The 8,863-nt window shown below is 43.5% G+C and overlaps 1 non-coding gene across 1 annotated transcript; it reads right to left on the bottom strand.

Moving 5' to 3' along the window:
- Positions 1-662: 662 nt before the first annotated feature.
- LOC132616346 (small nucleolar RNA R71) lies at positions 663-768 on the bottom strand. The gene has a single exon (XR_009573134.1). It is a non-coding gene; the product is annotated as a small nucleolar RNA R71 (small nucleolar RNA).
- Positions 769-8,863: the final 8,095 nt, after the last annotated feature.

Genomic DNA, 8,863 nt, shown 5'->3' with positions numbered 1-8,863 from the left:
TTCCATATTCCCTGTGGGATTCGACCCCAACCTTGTTTGGGTTATTATATTTGACAACGATCGCTTTACGCCACTCATAGGTGTAATTTGAGTGTATCAAATTTTGGCGCCGTTGCCGGGGAATACAGTTTTGAAATTACTGATTGTTGTGTACTTTTCTTTAAAAAAATTTCTATTCCATCACACCTTGTTTGCTGTTTTGTTGAACCAGGTGAACATGGCAGGAAGATATAATGAAAATCAAGGAAACCAAGGTGGGATCCAAGTGAACCCACCTGCACAAGAAGAGGAGCAAGATAAGAATATATTTGCGGAATTCATCAATGAAGCTAATTATGCTTCTGCTGTGGTCCCTCCTAGGACTAGAAATGCTACTTTCAAAATTGATAGTTCTATCTATCAGCTGCTGAAACTTGAAGGTTATTTCGGAAATTCTTCGGAGGACTGTCCACTTCGACATTTGAAGAACTTCCTGCACGTATGTGCTCAATAATCTTAAGGTGTTGTTTCTGCTGATGCACTTCGGTTACGGGTCTTCAAATATTCCTTAGCTGGCCAAGAAAGGAAATGGTATGAAAAAATTCCTAGCAATTCTATTCATACCTGGAGCGAGCTAGCCAATACATTTCTGAAGAAGTGGTTCCCACCGAGCAAAAAGGCTGAACTTCGAGATAAGATCTTTGAGTTTAAACAGCTCCCGGGGGAACAATTATATTCGGCATGGGAGCGGTTCAAGTACTATCTAGCTCAATCTCCAACTCACGGGTTTCCGGATGCTATTCTCACCGAGAAATTCTACAAGTGCTTAGATACAATGAATCAGATTGCTGTTAATACTGCCGCGGGAGGATGCTTCATGGACAAGTCATTTATCAACATCACCCGTTTGCTTGATAAACTCACCACCCACAATCAAGCTTGGCATTCAACTGATAGTGAGAGTCTCTCTTATGGTAGTCCATCACTATCTGCTGTTGCAAAAGAAAACCACGAGAGAGATCATGCCTTTCCTCAATTGCAAACCACGATGGATCTATTATCAAAGAAGTTGGCAGAAAAGGATGCACAAGGGGTAAATGTTGTTGAGGAGTTACCACTTCATCGACAGGGGATGTATCTAGTCCCTGAGGGGATGTACCAAGATGGGAAACAACATTATGAAGATACTAATTATGTCAACAACTCCCAAGGGGGTTATCAAAGGCAAAATTATCAAGGTCCGGGCCATCACCCATGGCAAAAGCCTCAACACCAATTGCAAGGGAACAATTATAGCAGAAATGATCAGGGAAATCCAAATCAAGGGAATTACAATAACAACAATTATGGCAACAAGAGCTCTAACCCCTACATTCCACCAAGGGGGCAAGCATCAAGTTCCCAAAAGTGGAGAGACAATTCAGCTAGCAACTCTGCTAGCAATGCTGCTAATGATTCTACGGAGCTGAAAAGTATGATGCAGAAAATGCTAATGAATCAGGACAGAACTGAAAGTACAATAAAGGGAATGTCTCAGGTTCAACTATCTCATTCAGCTGCCATTCAGAAGCTTGAATCGCAATTCAGAGACCTTTCCAGAGAAGTGCATACTCCTCAACGTGGTTAACTACCAAGTGATACAGTTCCAAATCCGAAAGGTAGTGGGGTAAACTCTGTGGAGCATGTAGCTGCTATTAGCACCCGAAGTGGAAAAATACTTCAAGGTGCTTATAAAAAGGTGATTGATCTTGAGCCAATTATTGAAGAAGAGGCACAACTTGATGTATCTGATATTATTGTGGAGGAAGAAACAGAGGAAGTCCCTATTATAGCTAAAGAGGAGCAAAATCTTGATAATCTCAAGGCATAAGGAGAAAAACATGAAAAGGGGAAGGCAAAACTTTCTGGTGCTATACGCCCTTTGACTCAAATGTTCAAATATTCACCGCCTTTTCCTCAAAGGCTGGTGAGGAAAACAGAAGATGACAAGTGTTTGCGATTTTATGATCAACTCAAGCAATTGACGAAGAACATTCCTTTCATGGACGTTGTCCAAGAAATGCCTGGGTTTGCTAAGTATTTGAAGGATCTCTTAACAAAGAAGAAGAAGCCATTGAAACATGACACTGTGGGTATCACTCATCGCGTCAGTGCTATTATTTCCAAGACCACAGATCCTGGAGCATTCACCATTCCATGCACCATAGGGCAGCAGGATTTTGCCAATGCGTTGTGTGATAACGGGGCTAGCTAGCATAAACCTTATGCCTCTTGCGATTTTCAAGAGATCAGGATTAGGGATACCAAGGCCCACTACTATAAGGTTGCAAATGGCTGACAGTTTAATCAAAAGGCTAGTTGGGGTAGTTGATGATCTGCTTGTTCAAATTGGGGAATTCCTACTGCCGGCAGATTTTGTGATTCTTGACTGTGCTGTTGATCAAGAAATTCCTCTTATTCTGGGGAGACCTTTCCTTGCTACAGGGAGGGCTCTTATGGATTCAAAAAAGAATGAAATCAATTTTCGGGTTAACGATGAAGAGGTGACTTTTCACGCCAGCAAGGGTATGAAATTGCCTAGCCTTTATCAAAGTATTTCAGTCATTAATTCTTTTGATGTGGTGGATGAAGCGGTAGAATTCAAGATGGAGGAAGAATGCTTGGGTGAAGCATTATCGGCCATCTTGGTCAATTTTGATACAGAAGAAATGGAGGGATATATTGAGATGGTGAATTCACTCACCGGTCTGGGGTCTTACTCTTATGAGCCCAAGAAATTGTCTCTTGATTTAGAGAAGCGAACAACTCCTCCAGCAAAACCGTCAATTATTGAGCCACCGAAGTTGGAGCTCAAGCAACTTCCATCCCATCTTAGATATGAGTTTCTTGGAGCAAATGCCACTCTCCCAGTTATTGTGTCATCACTTCTGAATGAGGACCAAACTCATAGACTCATCGCAGTTTTGAGGAAACATTTGAGAGCTTTGGGTTGGACTATTGCAGACCTCCGGGGGATTCCCTCCGGAATTTGTGAGCACCGAATTTAGTTGGAAGAGGAAAGTTCACCAAGTGTTGAGCATCAGAGAAGATTGAATCCACCGATGCAAGAGGTGGTAAAGAAATAGATTATTAAGTGGCTAGATGCTGTGGTTTACCCGATTGCCAACAGTCCATGGGTAAGTCCAGTCCAATGTGTGCCAAAGAAAGGGGGCATCACTGTTGTCCCTAATTCTAAAAATGAGTTGATTCCTACAAGAACTGTCACCGGTTGGAGAGTGTGTATGGACTACATAAAGCTGAACACTGTATCTTACAAGGATCATTTCCCTATGCCTTTTATTGATAAAATGCTTGATCGGCTAGCTGGAAGGTCTTATTATTATTTCTTGGATGGGTACTCAGGTTACAACCAAATCAACATTGCATTGGAAGACGAAGAAAAGACTACTTTCACTTGTCCCTATGGGACATTCTCTTTCAGCCGAATGCCATTTGGTCTTTGCAATGCCCCAACTACTTTCCAACGATGCATGATGTCCATATTCTCTGACATGGTTGAGAAATTTCTTGAAGTCTTCATGGATGACTTCTCTGTTGTGGAGAGTCATTCGATGAATGTTTAGACCATCTTGATCAGGTGCTACAAAGGTGTGAGGAGACAAACCTCGTTCTCAATGGGGAAAAGTGTCATTTTATGGTAAAAGAGGGAATTGTCCTTGGCCATAAGATTTCCGAAAGAGGGATTAAGGTTGACCAAGCCAAAATCAATGTGATTTCAAAACTCCCTCCACCCATCTCAGTAAAAGGGGTTCGGATTTTCTTGGGGCACGCTGGATTCTATAGAAGACTTATCAAAGACTTCTCCAAAATTGTAAATCCAATGTGCAAACTCTTGGAAAAGGAGTCCAAATTCAATTTTGATGAGAAGTGCATCAAGGCTTTCGACGAGTTGAAGTTAAAATTGACCTCAGCCCCTATTGTTGTGTCCCCGGATTGGTCGTTGCCCTTTGAATTAACGTGTGATGCCAGTGGTCTTGCAATTGGCGCTGTGCTTGGTCAGCGGCTCAACAAAATCTTGCACCCAATTTATTATGCTAGCAAAACATTAAATGGAGCTCAAATGAACTATACAGTAATAGAGCAGGAGCTACTTGCTATTGTTTATGCCTTTGAAAAGTTCCGGGCTTATTTATTGGGTGCCAAAGTAGTGGTTCACACTGACCATGCTGCCCTGTGGTACTTAATAGCTAAAAAGGATGCTAAGCCTCGATTGATAAGATGGGTGTTTTTGCTACAAGAATTTAACTTTAAAGTCAAAGACCGAAAAGGGTCAGAAAATCAAGTGGCTGACCATCTCTCCAGACTTGAAGCAGCAGGGAGACCGATTGATGTGCTGGATATTGATGACACTTTTCCGGATGAAAGAGTCTTGGCAGTCTCCAGTAATGTGGCACCATGGTATGCCGATATTGCCAATGATTTGGTAACTGGCATTGTTCCTGAAGATTTGAAGGCATATCAATAGAAGAAATTCTTGAGAGATTTCCAACAGTATTATTGGGATGAGCCTTACTTATTCAGGACTTGTGTAGACAATATGATCAGAAGATGTGTGGCTGAATCTGAGGTAATGGATATTTTGAAGGCTTGTCATGATTCTCCGGTTGGTGGGCATCACAGTGGAAATTGAACTGCAGCCAAGGTGCTAGAGTGTGGCTACTATTGGCCAGCCATCTATCGCGATGCGAATATGTTGTCACGTTCTTGTGATAAATGCCAGCGCCAGGGCACAATAGGTTCGAAGCATGAAACACCGATGAATTTTGTGCTTGAGGTGGAGCTCTTTGATGTGTGGAGCATTGATTTTATAGGGCCCTTTGTGAGCTTATATGGCCTGAAATATATTCTTGTTGCGGTGGATTATGTCTCCAAGTGGGTGGAGGCGGTGGCCTTGCCTACCAATGATGGTAGGAGAGTCATTGCCTCTCTTAAAAAGAATATATTTACTAGATTTGGCACTCCTAGAGCTATTATTAGTGATGGTGGTTCTCATTTCTGCAACAAACCATTCGCTGATCTTCTTGAAAAATATGGTGTGCATCACAGGGTTGCCACTCCATATCATCCTCAGACGAGTGGTCAGATTGAAGTCTCCAACAGAGAGATAAAGAGTATCTTGGCAAAGACGGTCAATGTGAATCTCACTTACTCGTCCAAAAAGTTGGATGATGCTCTATGGGCATATCGCACAGTGTTCAAAACACCTATTTGGACTTCACCGTATAAGTTGGTATTTGGGAAGGCATGTCATTTGCCTATTGATCTTGAGCATAAGGCTCTTTGGGCATTGAAAAAGCTGAACATGGATTGGCATGAAGCAACTAAGCTGAGGTTGTTTCAAATCAACGAGATGGATGAATTTAGGTACAATGCCTATGAAAGTGCAACACTGTACAAGGAAAAGATGAAATACTATCCTGACTCGAAGATCCTCAAAAGGGATTTTCAGCCGAAGGACTTGGTCTTGTTGTACAATTCGCGCCTAAAGTTCTTTCCAGGCAAGATAAAGTCTCGATAGTCCGGTCCGTTTGAAATTGTAAGTGTTTCCCCAAATGGAAGTCTCATTGAGGTGAAAACCGAGGATGGCACTCGGACTTTTAAAGTGAATGCACAAAGAGTGAAGCACTATCATTGGCGCATTGATGATGGTAAAGTGGTTGATCGGTATCGTTTAAAATACGGTTCCTGAACTGGAAATTGAGGTATCACGTCGAGCCGTGACGTTAAACCAAGCGCTGTGTGAGAGGCAACCCACATTTACTGCTTTATGAGTACTTTAAATATCGTATTTCCTTTGTTTTCTTTTATGTTTCTGGTGTTTGTTGATGTGTTAGGATGCTGATGACAGAAGAGGCAAAAATAAAGTAAGTGCTGAAGTTTGCAATGAAAGGACGCTCTATGTTACGCCCCGTAACTCATGTTACGGTTCGTATAATGGAGCATAACAAGAAAAAAAAAAGGACAGAAATCACTGAAGGATGAGGGGCAGGTGTTACAGTCTGAGTTATGGGCCGTCGACTCACGTTACGGACCGTAACACATGAGCGTAACCTCGACAGAAATCTGGGCAACCACCGGAAAATTTGCACCCGTTACGCCAATTAATATGGACCGTAATACGAGTTACGGTTTGTCGGCTGTATTGCCATGTCATTAATGAAACATGAAAACGGGGTCATTTGGGTAGACCATAACAAGAGTTACAGCTCGTACCTTGGGTTACAGTCTGTAACTCGAAGCGTAACGGTCGGGAACGTTTAAATACATCACCCGACGGTTACATTCCAAATTCAAATGACACAAACAAAAATGGTTCCATTTTTTTTTAACTCCCCCTCTCTCTCATAACCCTCTTCATCCTCTCTCCCTCTCTCCCTAACCATCTTTCCCCTATTACCCTACCATCGCTGTTGATTTGTTCTTGTGAAGTCCATCGCTGTTTCGATTTAGTTGCAAGTTTTTCATCCAATTTTCGTCCACAATCAGGTATGACAATGTGTTGACTCTCTCTAGTCTTCCATCTATCGATAGGATTGGTATGATCTTTCATGATTAAAGTTGTATACCGTGCCATGTACTTCTGATTTTGAATGCTTTTGAATTCCCATGGATTATTGAGCAGGAATTGACAAAGGTGGGGGGTTGGGTTTGGTATGATTGTTGTTTGAAGGAATCGTGGGCACAAGGACATTGTTTCCCACTGAGTCGGAGGGCATCCATATTGAAAGTTTCACTTGTGAATCTAGTAAATTGGTTTGCCTGCCAACTGTTCGACAAAATGTTTCAAAGAAAACTTTGCGAAAACCTAGTGAAGTCTGAGTAACCCGAGGTATGTGAGGGGACCAACAGGTGTTTTATACCATACCCCAAGGATCGTAAGGTTGAAAATCTTTGCTTCGTGCTTAAACGAAACAATTTGGCTACGATGAGGAATCTGTTAAATTGCTGCCCGACGCTCAGTGTTCCGGGCCGTAACATGTGTTACGGACCGTAACACCCCATTGTAACACCCATGATTTGCATAAAAACTTTCTGGAAATTTGGGTCAGGTTACGGTCAGGTGTTACGGACCGTACCAAGTTTGACGGTCCGTAACATCATACCGTAACACCTATGATTTCCACAAAACTTTCTAGAAATTTGGGTCACGTTACGGTAAGCTGTTACGGATCGTAACACGTATGACGGTCCGTCGAATGTGTTACGGTCCCTGTGTTATAAATGAACAAAATGAGTTACGGTTGAAGATACGGCCCGTAACACCATGGATGGTCCGTCGACCGTGTTACAGTGCATGAGCTAATTGAATTCCTTAACTTCAACCAATAAGTTGTATAATTGAAAAACTTCTTATGTATCATAGCTACCTTTGCCTTCAACGGGTATGGGTAACCCAAGGCAAGGAAATAAGGTTGTACCCAAGGTTGCCGGCAGAGGAAAAGGTCGCGGTGTAAGCAAAGTAACCTCACGGTTGCGCGATGAAGATCAACTCAAAGACACAAGGGCTACAAAGAAGCCCGCTGCACCTAGCAGGCCAGCCTCACCATCCGAAAGTTCCTCCTCGTCTGATGAGGAGAGTTCTTCTAGTTTGTCAAGCCATAGTAGACCCAGGGAGGCTGTCACACCACCACACCGGCCACAACCACCCATTAGATAGCCTACTGCGGAGGAGCGCGAACAAGAGCACGAGCAGGAAAGAAGAGAGACTGACATCCAGATGAGGACTGTGTATGAGCAGGACCTCCAGTTTTTTGTGGAGGGGTATGAAGAACTGTACAACAAAGGGTGTGAGCTAGCAAAAAATGAGGGGCAGGGCCCGAAGAGAAGTATTTTCTAGGAACGGAACGTCAGCTTCGAAGGTCTCGATGGATATCCGGGCATCCGTGACACTCTCCGCTTCCATAAGTTAGATTTTTGAAAAACCCTGTGGGGTCCTACATCTGAGCTCTTGTTCGGGAATTCTACGCTTCTTATGGGGCTGCTGTATTCAAAGCACAGAAAAAAGGGCAGCGCGCAACTCAAGTGCCGACCATGAATGAGGTAGTAGTGCGCAAAAAGAAGATTGATGTTTCTCCGATGGCCATCAATAAAGTACTATTCAGGGAGGATTATATTGCGCCTATAGCGGCAGAAAAAGGAGAGTTTGTCTACAAAATTGCGCAGAAAGATACAATCCTAGTCAGAATATGGGTGACCTCAGTGATTACACGGTCGGCAGATCCAGAATGGGAAATAGTGCGAAAGTTGACAGCCACTGCGAGGATTTGGAAAAACACCCTCACACCTGAGGTAACGTTTTGGTGGCAGATTGTTCTGTTTCGCATCCATCTTACCCAGGTAGATAATTATTTGACCCTGGACAGAGTTGTTCTTGTGGCTGCCCTTATGTCGAGGTATAAGATCAACATCGGAAGACTGGTAGCCGCAGATCTCCGGGAGAGAGCCACACAACCAGCCACTTCCCTGATTCATCCATGTTTGCTTACGTTCTTATGCCTGTGAGAGGAACCAGAACCCCTCCCCTTTATTGACCACAGTGTGATCGCCAGGAGTATCTATGACATCACAAAGGGCAGAGATGATATGTTGGGCCAAGGTACAATGCCATCTGCCTCGTCTTCTGATGTACCGAAGGGGCCAACGGGATCAGATGTTCTACCCTTAGCTATCATGGGTGCTGAGGCAACTACTGCGGGTCAGCCCACAGATTCTGAGGCTCCACCGGCTGACTATTCTCCATAGCCCATGCCAGCTCCAGCTCCACCTACTTTGGGTGGTCCCACCTCTGCCACTGGAGCGAGCCCAACACCGGCTCATCCTATAC

The sequence above is a fragment of the Lycium barbarum genome, chromosome 10, assembly GCF_019175385.1.
Source record: "Lycium barbarum isolate Lr01 chromosome 10, ASM1917538v2, whole genome shotgun sequence".
In the NCBI taxonomy this organism is placed as follows: Eukaryota; Viridiplantae; Streptophyta; class Magnoliopsida; order Solanales; family Solanaceae; genus Lycium; species Lycium barbarum.
This window is presented reverse-complemented; position numbering and strand designations above follow the sequence as displayed.